At 39.3% G+C, this 11,210-nt stretch overlaps 1 non-coding gene across 1 annotated transcript; it reads left to right on the top strand.

The window, feature by feature from the left end:
- Positions 1-10,335: 10,335 nt before the first annotated feature.
- LOC131600879 (small nucleolar RNA R71) lies at positions 10,336-10,441 on the top strand. The gene has a single exon (XR_009283483.1). It is a non-coding gene; the product is annotated as a small nucleolar RNA R71 (small nucleolar RNA).
- Positions 10,442-11,210: the final 769 nt, after the last annotated feature.

Below are 11,210 nucleotides of genomic sequence, written 5' to 3'. Positions count from 1 at the left end.
AAAAATTATTTTCACTCAATCATGATGCAAACAAGAATTCTCTTCCAATAGTCTCATCCAATTTAAATGGTATACAATATATTCCATTCTCACTCAATCATGATGCAGACAAGAATTCTCTTTGTTCCAAAAAGAGTAGAATGCTAATTTTCCCAGCCATTCTTGAATTTTTTTCCTCTGTGATGTTATAAAATTCTTCACAATATGTTAGCCCAATTACAGAAACAGTATCCAACTCTGCCATGGAAAAAGGCCCATCAACAATTGCTCTCAACAGACCCAAGAGAATCACTAAAAGGCTCAAGAGACTTGAAGACTAAAACAAGGTATTGTCACCTGCACAAGAAGACAAAGAAGGAAGAAGCTTCCAACGTTTGTTATGATTTATTAGCTGTACTAGATTTCCTCTATTGCTGTACTAGATTTCTTTATTTTCCATTCAAGGGATTTTATCCTTAACGTACAAGAATATTCAGTACCTCATGCCTATATATTGTACTCAATTCCATGAATGAAAGATATCAGAAAACAATTATATTTTAGTTTTATCTCTTCTTAAGGAGGATTCCCTTGTCCTACTAATCCAAGGTATCATATCCCTAACAATTTGGTGCTTTCATTTGTTGCTCTTACTCCCCTCCCATGGCTCCCACTAATGTAGAAAGATTGGATGACCTTTCATCCAAAATCGACTCCATTGCTGACTAACTTGCAGCTCTCACCACCAACCCACCACCACCACCAACACCAAATACAAACCCCACCCTTACCTACCCCTTACCACGAATGAAAATCGACGTACCTAAGTTTAACGGCACTGATGCTCCTGGCTGGATATTCAAAATCTCACAGTTTTTTGACTATCACTAAACACCGGAACCAGAGCGTCTAACCGTCGCTTCATTTTACATGGAAGGACCTGCTCTTAGTTGGTATCAATGGATGTTTCGCAACGGATTCATCACCAACTGGACTGGTTTCTTACAGGCACTGGAAACTCGTTTTGCTCCATCCTACTACGACGACCCTTCAAGCTCCCTTTTCAAACTCACCCAGAAATCATCTCTCAACTCTTACCTCACCGAATTTGAAAAACTAGCCAACCGCATTGTCGGTCTTCCCCAAACATTTCTTCTAAGTTGCTTCATCTCTGGACTCTCTCCCGAAATCCGCAGAGAGGTACAAGCACTCCGCCCTTTCACCTTAACTGAAGCCACCGCCCTTGCCAAATTACAGGAGGACAAAATTGACAAACGTCGTCGCTTCTTCAAATCGAAACCGCAACCAACGACTTCCTCCTCCTTCAACCCACCACAAAACACTAGCCAACCATCCCTCTTACCCAATCCCAAATCCAACAAACTCAATTACCGCAAACTCTCCCCGGAAGAAATGGCTTCCCAACGCGAAAAGGGTTTGTGTTATAATTGTGATGAAACTTTCACTCCCCAACACAAATGCAAAGGGCGTTTCTTCCTCCTCATTACCGAAGATCCGCCAGATTCCATCCCAGATTTATTCGACCACCAACCCACCACATATGCTGACTCTGACACCACCCCTGAGAATGACCCCATCAACGAAGCCCAGATTAGTTTACATGCCCTTTCAGGATGCTTCGCCGTTTCCACCATTCGTATCAACGGACAAATTTCAAACCACCCAGTCACTATATTGATCGATGGCGGTAGTACACACAACTTCGTACAAGATCGAATTGCCAAATTCCTTGAGCTCCCTTCAGTCCATACAACCCCACTCGATTGCAATCGCTTCTGCGCAGGTATCTCCATTTCTCTACAATCGGAAAAATTTTCTGTTGATTTTTACGTCCTTCCTCTTTGCGGCGCCGACGTTATTCTGGGTGCCCCATGGTTACAAGCTATTGGGCATGTGTTAATGGACTACACTACTCTTAGTCTGTCTTTCAAACACCACAATAAACCCATTACCCTAACTGCAGAAAAAAGGCCCAAATATCCCCTGCCTCAGCCTAACAAGTTAAAAGACTTATCCAAACCCACTCCACCGTTGAACTGTTCCAAATCCAAATCATACCCACCAAACCGAACCCACAACCCGACCCAATTCGGTCACACTCAAACCCTAAAATCCACTCTCTTCTTATCCGATTCTCCAAACTCTTCAACTCCCAACCAAAATTTCCCCCCAAACGTTATATTGATCATCACATCAACCTTTTTCCCAACTCCAAACCCATAAACACCCGTCCCTATCGTTATCCATATTTCCAGAAAAATGAAATCGAACACCAAATCCAGACCATGCTTGACACCAAACTCATCCAACCAAGCCAAAGCCCTTTCTCATCACCAGTGCTTCTTGTCAAAAAAAAAGGATGGAGGTTGGCGCTTCTGCGTTGACTACAGTGTACTCAACGCCATCACTGTACGAGACCGTTTTCCTATGCCAACTATCAAAGAATTACTGGATGAACTTGGCCATGCATCTTGGTTTTCTAAACTCGATCTTCGCCAAGGATTTCACCAAATCCGGATGCATCCACCTGACATACCAAAGACAACATTTAGAATGCATCAAGGACACTACGAATTCTGTGTGATGCCATTCGGCCTCCGCAACGCACCTTCCACCTTCCAAGCTGCGATGAACACTCTTCTCCAACCTTTTCTGCGTAAATTCGTCACCAAGTTCTTCGACGATATCCTCGTCTATAGCCAATCTTTGGAAGATCACCTCCAACACCTCGAACAGGTTTTCACCACTCTCCTACAAGGAGAATATTTCCTGAAACAGTCAAAATGCCTATTAGCCTAACGCAGCTTGACTTATTTAGGTCATATCGTTTCTGCTGAAGGCGTTAATACCGAACCATCAAAAATCCAAGCCATCCTTGACTGGCCAATCTCTAAAAACATCACTGCACTAAGAGGATTTTTAGGACTTACAGGATTCTATCGCAAATTCATTCAGGGTTATGCATCGATTGCTACACCACTCACAGCTCTACTTCGCAAGGATGCCTTCCAATGGTCCCCTGAAGCAACCATAGCTTTTAAAGCTCTTAAAATGGCCATAACCTCTGCACCCACCTTAAATCTCCCAGAATTCACACAACCCTTCTACCTTGAGACAGATGCTTCGGGTCTTGCTATGGGCGCAATTTTAATACAAAATTCATACCCAATTGCTTTTGCAGCAAGCCTTTCTGTCCCAGACTTCAGCGATCTTCCACATATATCCGCAAACTCCATGCTATAACTGCTGTGGTTAAAAAATGGAGACAATACCTGCTGGGTCATCGCTTTACAATTTACACTGACCACCAAAGCCTTAAATAACTTCTCACACAAACCATACAAACACCTGAGTAACAAATCTATTTAACCAAACTCATGGGATATGATTACCAGATTCAGTACAAGACAGGGAAATCCAACATCGTCGCAGACGCTCTTTCTCGCATTCCAGAGACAATCTCAGGTACGCATCTTTTTTCTCTATGCCTAATTTTATTTTCCTAGAGCAACTCAAACTAGCATTGGCTGCTAGCACCCAATTCACCTCTCTATACAATCAAATTTCCCAAACACCATCCCAATTTCCCAACCACAAAATACACCAAGGCCTCATTCTGTTCAATAAGCGTATTTGGTTGGATCACTCCCTTCCCTTCTGTCACACACTTTTTGAGGAATTCCATAGCTCACCTACTGCAGGTCACATGGGATTTGCCAAAACTTTAGCATGACTGAAAGCTAATTTTTGGTGGGAAAACATGAGGGATCAAGTACAACAATTCATCAAAAATTGTACCACCTGCCAACAAGTGAAATACGAAACAAAGAAACCATCAGGCCTACTACAACCTCTGCCAATCCCTCAGGCCATTTGGGAGGATCTTTCCCTTGACTTCATCACAGGCTTACCGCTCTCCAAAGGACACTCTGCCATTCTAGTGGTAGTTGATCGCCTTTCTAAAGGAGTGCATTTGGCTGCCTTGCTTCCTAATTTTACTGCTCACAAAATTGCAATAATATTTTTTGACACTGTGTGCAAATTACATGGCATTCCTAGAAGTCTCGTCTCTGACCGTGACCCATTATTCATAAGCAAGTTTTGGCGTGAACTATTCTCACTTTGTGGAACCAAGTTGCGCATGAGCACCGCCTATCACCCGGAAACCGATGGCCAAACTGAGGTTTTCAACAGAGTTCTTGAACAATACCTCAGGTCATTTGTACACCACAAACCCTCTCAATGGTCCAACTACCTTTCTTTGGCTGAAAGGTCCCATAACACTTCTATACACTCTACCACTGGTCTCACTCCATATCAAATCATTTATGGCAAGGAACCACCATCCATACCATAATACATCCAAGGTCAATCCCCACTTGAAGCTGTAGACGTCTTACTAAGTAACCGCCAACAGCTTATCACCAAACTAAGGGAAAAAATCCTCAAATCACAAACTTCCATGAAAAATACTGCCGACAAACACCGAAGAGACATCACTTTTGAAGAAGGCTCTTATGTTTATGTTCTCCTTCGTCCATATAGACAGAAAACAGCTTCCCCCACATCTTATACCAAACTCTCCAAACGGTTCTATGGACCCTTTATGATCCTTCAAAAATTGGAAAGTCGCATATAAACTCGACCTGCCACCCAATTGTAAAATTCACCCAGTCTTCCATTGCTCACTTCTCAAATTACACCATGGCCCCATTCCTTCTATTGCTACTATACCTCCCATTTCTATTGACCACCATCCAATCATCACACCATTAGCCATACTTAACACAAAACTCGACCCTTCTACCACTCCTCTAACAAAAATGGTTTTGATACAGTGGTCGGGTTTATCTCTAGAGGACACTAGTTGGGAGACTTGGGATACCATTTGTTCTGATTATCACCTTGAGGACAAGGTGTCTTTTGAAGCACCAAGGGTTGTTAGCCCAATTACAGAAACAGTGTCCAACTCTGCCATGGAAAAAGGCCCTTCAACAATTGCTCTCAACAGACCCAAGAGAATCACTAAAAGGCCCAAGAGACTTGAAGACTAAAACAAGGTATTTCCACCTGCACAAGAAGACAAAGAAGGAAGAAGCTTCCAAACTTTGTTATGATTTATTAGATGTACTAGATTTCCTCTATTGCTGTACTAGATTTCTTTATTTTCCATTCCTAAGTTTAAGGGATTTTATCCTTAACGTGCAAGAATATTCAGTACCTCATGCCTATATATTGTACTCAATTCCATGAATGAAAGATATCATAAAACAATTATATTTTAGTTTTATCTCTTCTTAAGGAGGATTCCCTTGTCCTACTAATCCAAGGTATCATATCCCTAACACAATATCTCTTACTTATAGAAAAAGGATATCGTTTAAAACATCAAAAAATAATTATGGGTAGTCAATATTTAAATTTACATCATTTTCCCTGTCCTTAAATTTAAATGTGTAATCTCAAAATTTGAAACTTTTGGAATATCCATCCTTTTCCATGTTATTATTAATAAGTATTATTGGCTTAAATTAAAACTGATCAAAACATATAGAAGATATATTGACATGTTCAAATAGGTGGTCCAAATCGAAATTAAGAGCTCTATCATGTACAAGTCCGTCTCAATATTTTGGAGGTCCTGTGCAGATTAATTTTGATTCAACTATGACAAAATAATTAGAGGCCCTATTTAACCTCGTTTTAACATTAACAAAGATTTATGAGGCCTTATTGAATTACAATTTAATCGTAAAAAAATTCAAGCTATGTGTGGTAGCCCGCCTTGCACGCCCTCAAAAACAGCCCTGATGATGTAGACATTTTTCTTATTCTATAGGAATCCTACACAAAATTAACATGTCCAACCATTTTTATTTAGAGATAATTCATGCCAATTTGCTCATCCTCTTTTTGTGGTTAAGTGCTGGCTGTCACTCTGTCATACTTAGGTTAAGTATATTGTTTTCTCAATGTAAAATTTACTCGTAAATTTAATATACTAAACATGTGCTATGTATCTTGAATTTGTATATACAACTTTTAGCATAAATTTACATAAATGATACCTTAACCTATGTTCCTCCTCAAGTTCAAGCATGAAGATTATGGATGTCTAAGTTATTTAAAAAATAGTCAAATTGTTTATTTTAAGAATGTTTTGGCAAAAATGTCAACTAGCTTAATTTTGTGGGTACGTGATGAGTCGAAATGTTCCTCTTAAGGAGTTCCTCACATAAAAAATGACATTCAATTTCAATATCTCAATGTGTTTTGTACACTCATGGAAAAGGAATTTGATAACTATATGACATTTTGATTGACTATCACAATAAAGTCTCATGGATTGAGAGCACGCTACACCAAGTGAGTGCATAAGAACTTTCATCCATTTAAGCTCACATAAAGTAATATCCATAGAACGATATTCTACTTCGACAGAAGAGTAAGACAAAACATGTCGCTTCTTGGTTTTCCGTTGCCATCAGACATCTTCCACAACTTTAGCAAAAGTTTGAAGCTCTGTTGATGTGGGAATTGCATCCTAAAATTACTTGTTGTTATGAATCAATTCTAATAACAGAGCATATGAGAGGTTTCTATACGAACAAGAAAATCAAAAAGAGAAAAGAGGGAAGAGAGACGATCAGAAAATAGTAAAACTAGATTCCTGTTTCATTTATAAATAGAAGAAAAGTGTTTACAATTGAATATCAACCACGTCACTTTCATATTGAGGTAGAATATGTTATTTACAAAAAAACTAATACTCTAGCATTTACTAACATACTAAATTAAACATGCTAGCAAACTAGCATACTTTAACATACTAATAAACTAGAATACTTCGACAGCTACTGAGTTTGATCCAACACTAGCTTATAACCAATAAGCTACACTGTGTCGTGTAGAAATATGAGTATAATTTAGTTTAAGGATTGAGATGTACCTAAAGGATGTGTTTAAGCAATAGAACAATGTGAGTGGCACGTTTTAGAGATGGTGTCGATCACGTGATCCACAACTTGACATAATAATCATGTGTGTGATGATTGATTGTGAAGGAATAGTATAGGTCTAGTCTTTTATTTGAAGTATTTAGCTTTCAAGCATAAACTGATCTTGAAGAGATTCAAATAAGTGAATTTCTTTGAAGGAAAAAAGAGAAGGAGCTCTTCTCTATTATTATGAAGTTTTTATGTTGATTTATCAACCTGTTGAAGATAAGAATTCAAGGCTTATAATTTCGATATTTAGTGAAGATCGATGAGTTTATCAAGAATGAACTCCATCAAAGATTGAAAATCAAGATCTTGGTGAAGATCAAGGATAATAGTGGTGGTAGCTAGTTTCTGACGAGTTCAACCATGAAGCAAGGAAAAAGATAAATTGTATTGTCATAGTTTAACTTTTGTTTCACTGAGTTGTTGTAACAAGAACTGGAATCAAACAAATATAGAGGAGCGTACAAAATTTTGCCCGTTCATCATCGAAGACTGGAGTAGGTGCCTGCGAGAGCGATAAAATCAAACCTATATATATATATATTTATATATATCCAGGTGTACCTTCTCTAGGGTTGGAAAACGCGAACGTCTGCCTTGTTTATGTTAGAAAATATTTGGTTCTGCATCTTCGAATGGCATTTTTCCCAATTGAGTATTAGGTTGACGCTCATGCATCGTTGGAGTACCATTTCCAGGTTTGCTAAGCATCCTTCAAAACTTTCTCCACAGACAGAGAAATCGTCCATGAAGACTTCCATTATTCCATCCAGGAAATCAGCAAAGATTACCATCATGCATATCTGGAAGGTTGCGGGTGCATTGCAAAGTACGAATGGCATTCGTCTATAAGCGAATGTACCATAAGGACATGTAAATGTGGTCTTTTCTTGGTCATCGGGGTGGATAGGAATTTGGAAAAAATCCTAAGTAACCATCTAAGTAACATAAATGAGAGTGTTTGGCCAAGCGCTCGAGCATTTGGTCTATGAAAGGTAAAGGAAAATGATCTTTGCGAGTGGCTTTGTTTAACTTCCTATAGTCAATGCACATTCTCCATCTAGTTTGAGTATGTTGTGCTACAAATTCGCCTTTTGCGTTGGTGACTACGGTGACTCTCCTTTCTTAGGTACGACATGCACAGGACTAACCCATTTACTGTCAGATATAGGATATATGATTCCGGCTTCTAACAACTTTTGAATTTCCGTCTTAACTACATCGCTTAGAGTGGGATTGATTCGTATTTGATGATCTCTAGAGGTTTTGCAATCTTCTTCAAGAAAAATGCGATGCATACAGATAGAAGTACTTATTCCTTTCAGATCTGAAATGTTATAGCCTAGTGCGGTTGGATATTTTCTTAGGACATTGAGTAACTTTTCGGTTTCGGTTCGTTCTATGTCAGCATTGACTATGACAAGTCGTTTAAGTTCTTCGTCTAGGAATTCATACCTTAGATCATTTGGTAATGTTTTAAGTTCTACAGCACGTTTCTTAGGGCCAGGTATAGGATTAGGAGTTAGCGCTAGGCATTCACTTAGGTGGTTGTCTTGGTATTCCCCACGCCAGTTATCGTCTTCAAAAATAGGCGGTATAAGAATTCTTAGGATTTCACATTCATCGATGATGTCAATAAAACAGCATGTGTCTACTATTGTGGGAGCTTTAAGGAATTTGGAAAGAATGAATTCAACCTTCTCTTCTCCTACTTCAAAAGTCAGTTTCCCTCGTTTCACATCGATGATAGCACCAGCAGTGGCTAAGAAAGGTCTTACTAGTATGATTGGAATATTAGAGTCTTCTTGAATGTCCATTATGATGAAATATGTGGGAATAAAGAACTGACCTATTCTAACGAGAATGTTTTTTAGCATACCTACAGGGTACTTCACAGAGCGATCAGCTAATTGTAGAGACATTCTAGTTGGTCTTAGTTCGCCTAGTTGTAACTTTTCACAGATTGAAAGAGGCATCAAACTCACACTAGCTCCTAAATCGCATAGTGCTTTGTCTATGACGAATTTTCCTATCACACAGGGTATGAAGAAACTACCAGGGTCTTTCATCTTAGGTAGCATATTGTTTTGGATAATAGCACTACATTCCGCAGTAAGCATCACTGTTTCGTTATCCTCAAGTTTCTTTTTGTTAGACAGTATCTCTTCAAGAAATCTGGCTTATGATGGCATTTGTGTTATGGCTTCTATAAAGGGTATTATTATGTTTAATTGCTTCAGAAGTTCTACAAATTTCTTAAATTGTCTTTAGATCTTTGATTTAGCTAATCTCTGAGGAAATGGGATAGGTGGCTTATATGGTGGCGGAGGTACTTATGGTTTTTCCTTTTCAGCTTCATCTCCACCTATGGTTTCTAGTTCAGTAGGTTTATTCAGTTCGTCATTGCTTTTTGCTTTTTGCTTTTTGCTTTTCGATTTCATTTTCTTTTTGTTGAGACATCGGTTTAGTTAGGATTCTTGGATCTACTGGTCCGTCTAATTTAGTCCCACTTCGTAATGTAATGGCATTAGCATGACCTTTCGGGTTAGGTTGGGGTTGACTAGGAAATACTCCAGCTGGAGCGCTAGTTGTTGCTTGTTATTGGGCTACTTGAGAAATCTGGGTTTCTAGCATTTTGTTATGTGTAGCCAGGGCATCTACTTTGGTTGCTAATTGTTTTACTAATTCAGAGGTGTGTACGTTTTGGTTCATAAACTCCTTATTTTATTGCGTTTGAGAAGCAACAAAGTTTTCTATCATTATCTCAAGGTTGGACTTACGAGGTGCTTGAGGAGCGGCTTGAGGTGCAATTTGGTTTGGCTTTTGAAAACCAAGAGGTGCTTGAGGTGCGTATAACGCAATGTTATTCTTATAGGAGAAATTTGGATGCTTTTTCCAACCTGGGTTATAGGTGTTAGAATACGGGTTTCCTTGAGCGTAGTTCATTTAGTCAAGAGGTATTCCAGCTAGCAATTGTCATTCGAAAACGATATGTCTAGGTACTCCATATAACTCGCAATTTGGAGCTATGGCAGCCACAGTGGCTGCGAGGGTCATTGCTAAACTCTCGATCTTTTGAGTCTGGGCATCTACTTTAGCATTGAAGTGGTCTATGCCACTGACTTCGTACATCCCTCCTTTGGCTTGAGTTTTCTCCACAGAGGCTCGTTCTCCTCCCCATTGATAATGGTTTTGCACCATGTTTTCAATGAGTTGATAAGCTTCATTATATGGTTTGTCCATTAATGCACCACCAGCGGCAGCGTCTAGAGATAACACGGTGTTATATAGGATACCACCATAGAAGGTGTGGATGATTAGCCATGGTTCAAGTCCATGATGTGGGCAAAGTCTCAGCATGTTCTTTATCTCTCCCAAGCTTCGAAAAGTGATTCGTTGTCTTTTTGAGTAAATCCTTTGATTTGGCCTCTCAGCATTGCAATTTTACTAGGTGGAAAACATCTTGCTAAGAAGACTTTCTTCAGTTCGTCCCATGTAGTTATGGAGTTGGAAGGTAAGATTGGAGTCATGCTCTAGCTCTATCTCTTAGAGAAAAGGGAAAAATACGTAATCGAATTGCTTCAGGATTAACACCATTAGCTTGTACTGTATCGACATATTGCAGGAACACGAATAAATGGAGATTTGGATCATCCATAGGGCTTCCAGAAAATTGATTTTGTTGCACGACTTGCAACAATGAAGGTTTAAGCTCGAAGTTGTGTGCCTCGATGGAAGGGGGAGCAATACTTGAGTGTGGTTCAGATCGAGAAGGAGCAGCGTACTCCTTAAAAGGGCGATTAACTAGTGCAGCCATGTCTAGTTTTGGAGTTCGTTCTCCAGGAGTGGGAATCAACTCTTCGGGAATTGGAATTGGGTCTACTTCAGGAAGATCATGGATTCGACGTCTTACGTTAACAAAACGTTTGATTACGTTGATTCGTTATATTAATCCCCCTCCTTGTAAACGAGTATTTGGCATACAATCGTTCAAAGAAAGGAAAAATGTCGCCTTAGTCTGTACGGAGAAACAACGGAGTTACAATATTGACTTAATTGATCCCTGACAACGACGCCAAAAACTTGATCGTAACTTAGTATGTTTATAGATTCGTGACTGCAAGTGCACAATCGTATCGCATAGCTTTAAAGATTATCGAACCCAAAGGACCAAAAATCAATCTACCGTTATCTAACGTTACGGTG

The sequence above is a fragment of the Vicia villosa genome, linkage group LG4, assembly GCF_029867415.1.
Source record: "Vicia villosa cultivar HV-30 ecotype Madison, WI linkage group LG4, Vvil1.0, whole genome shotgun sequence".
NCBI lineage: Eukaryota > Viridiplantae > Streptophyta > Magnoliopsida > Fabales > Fabaceae > Vicia > Vicia villosa.
The sequence above is the reverse complement of the archived record's forward strand: the minus strand, read 5'-3'. Positions and strand labels throughout refer to the sequence as shown.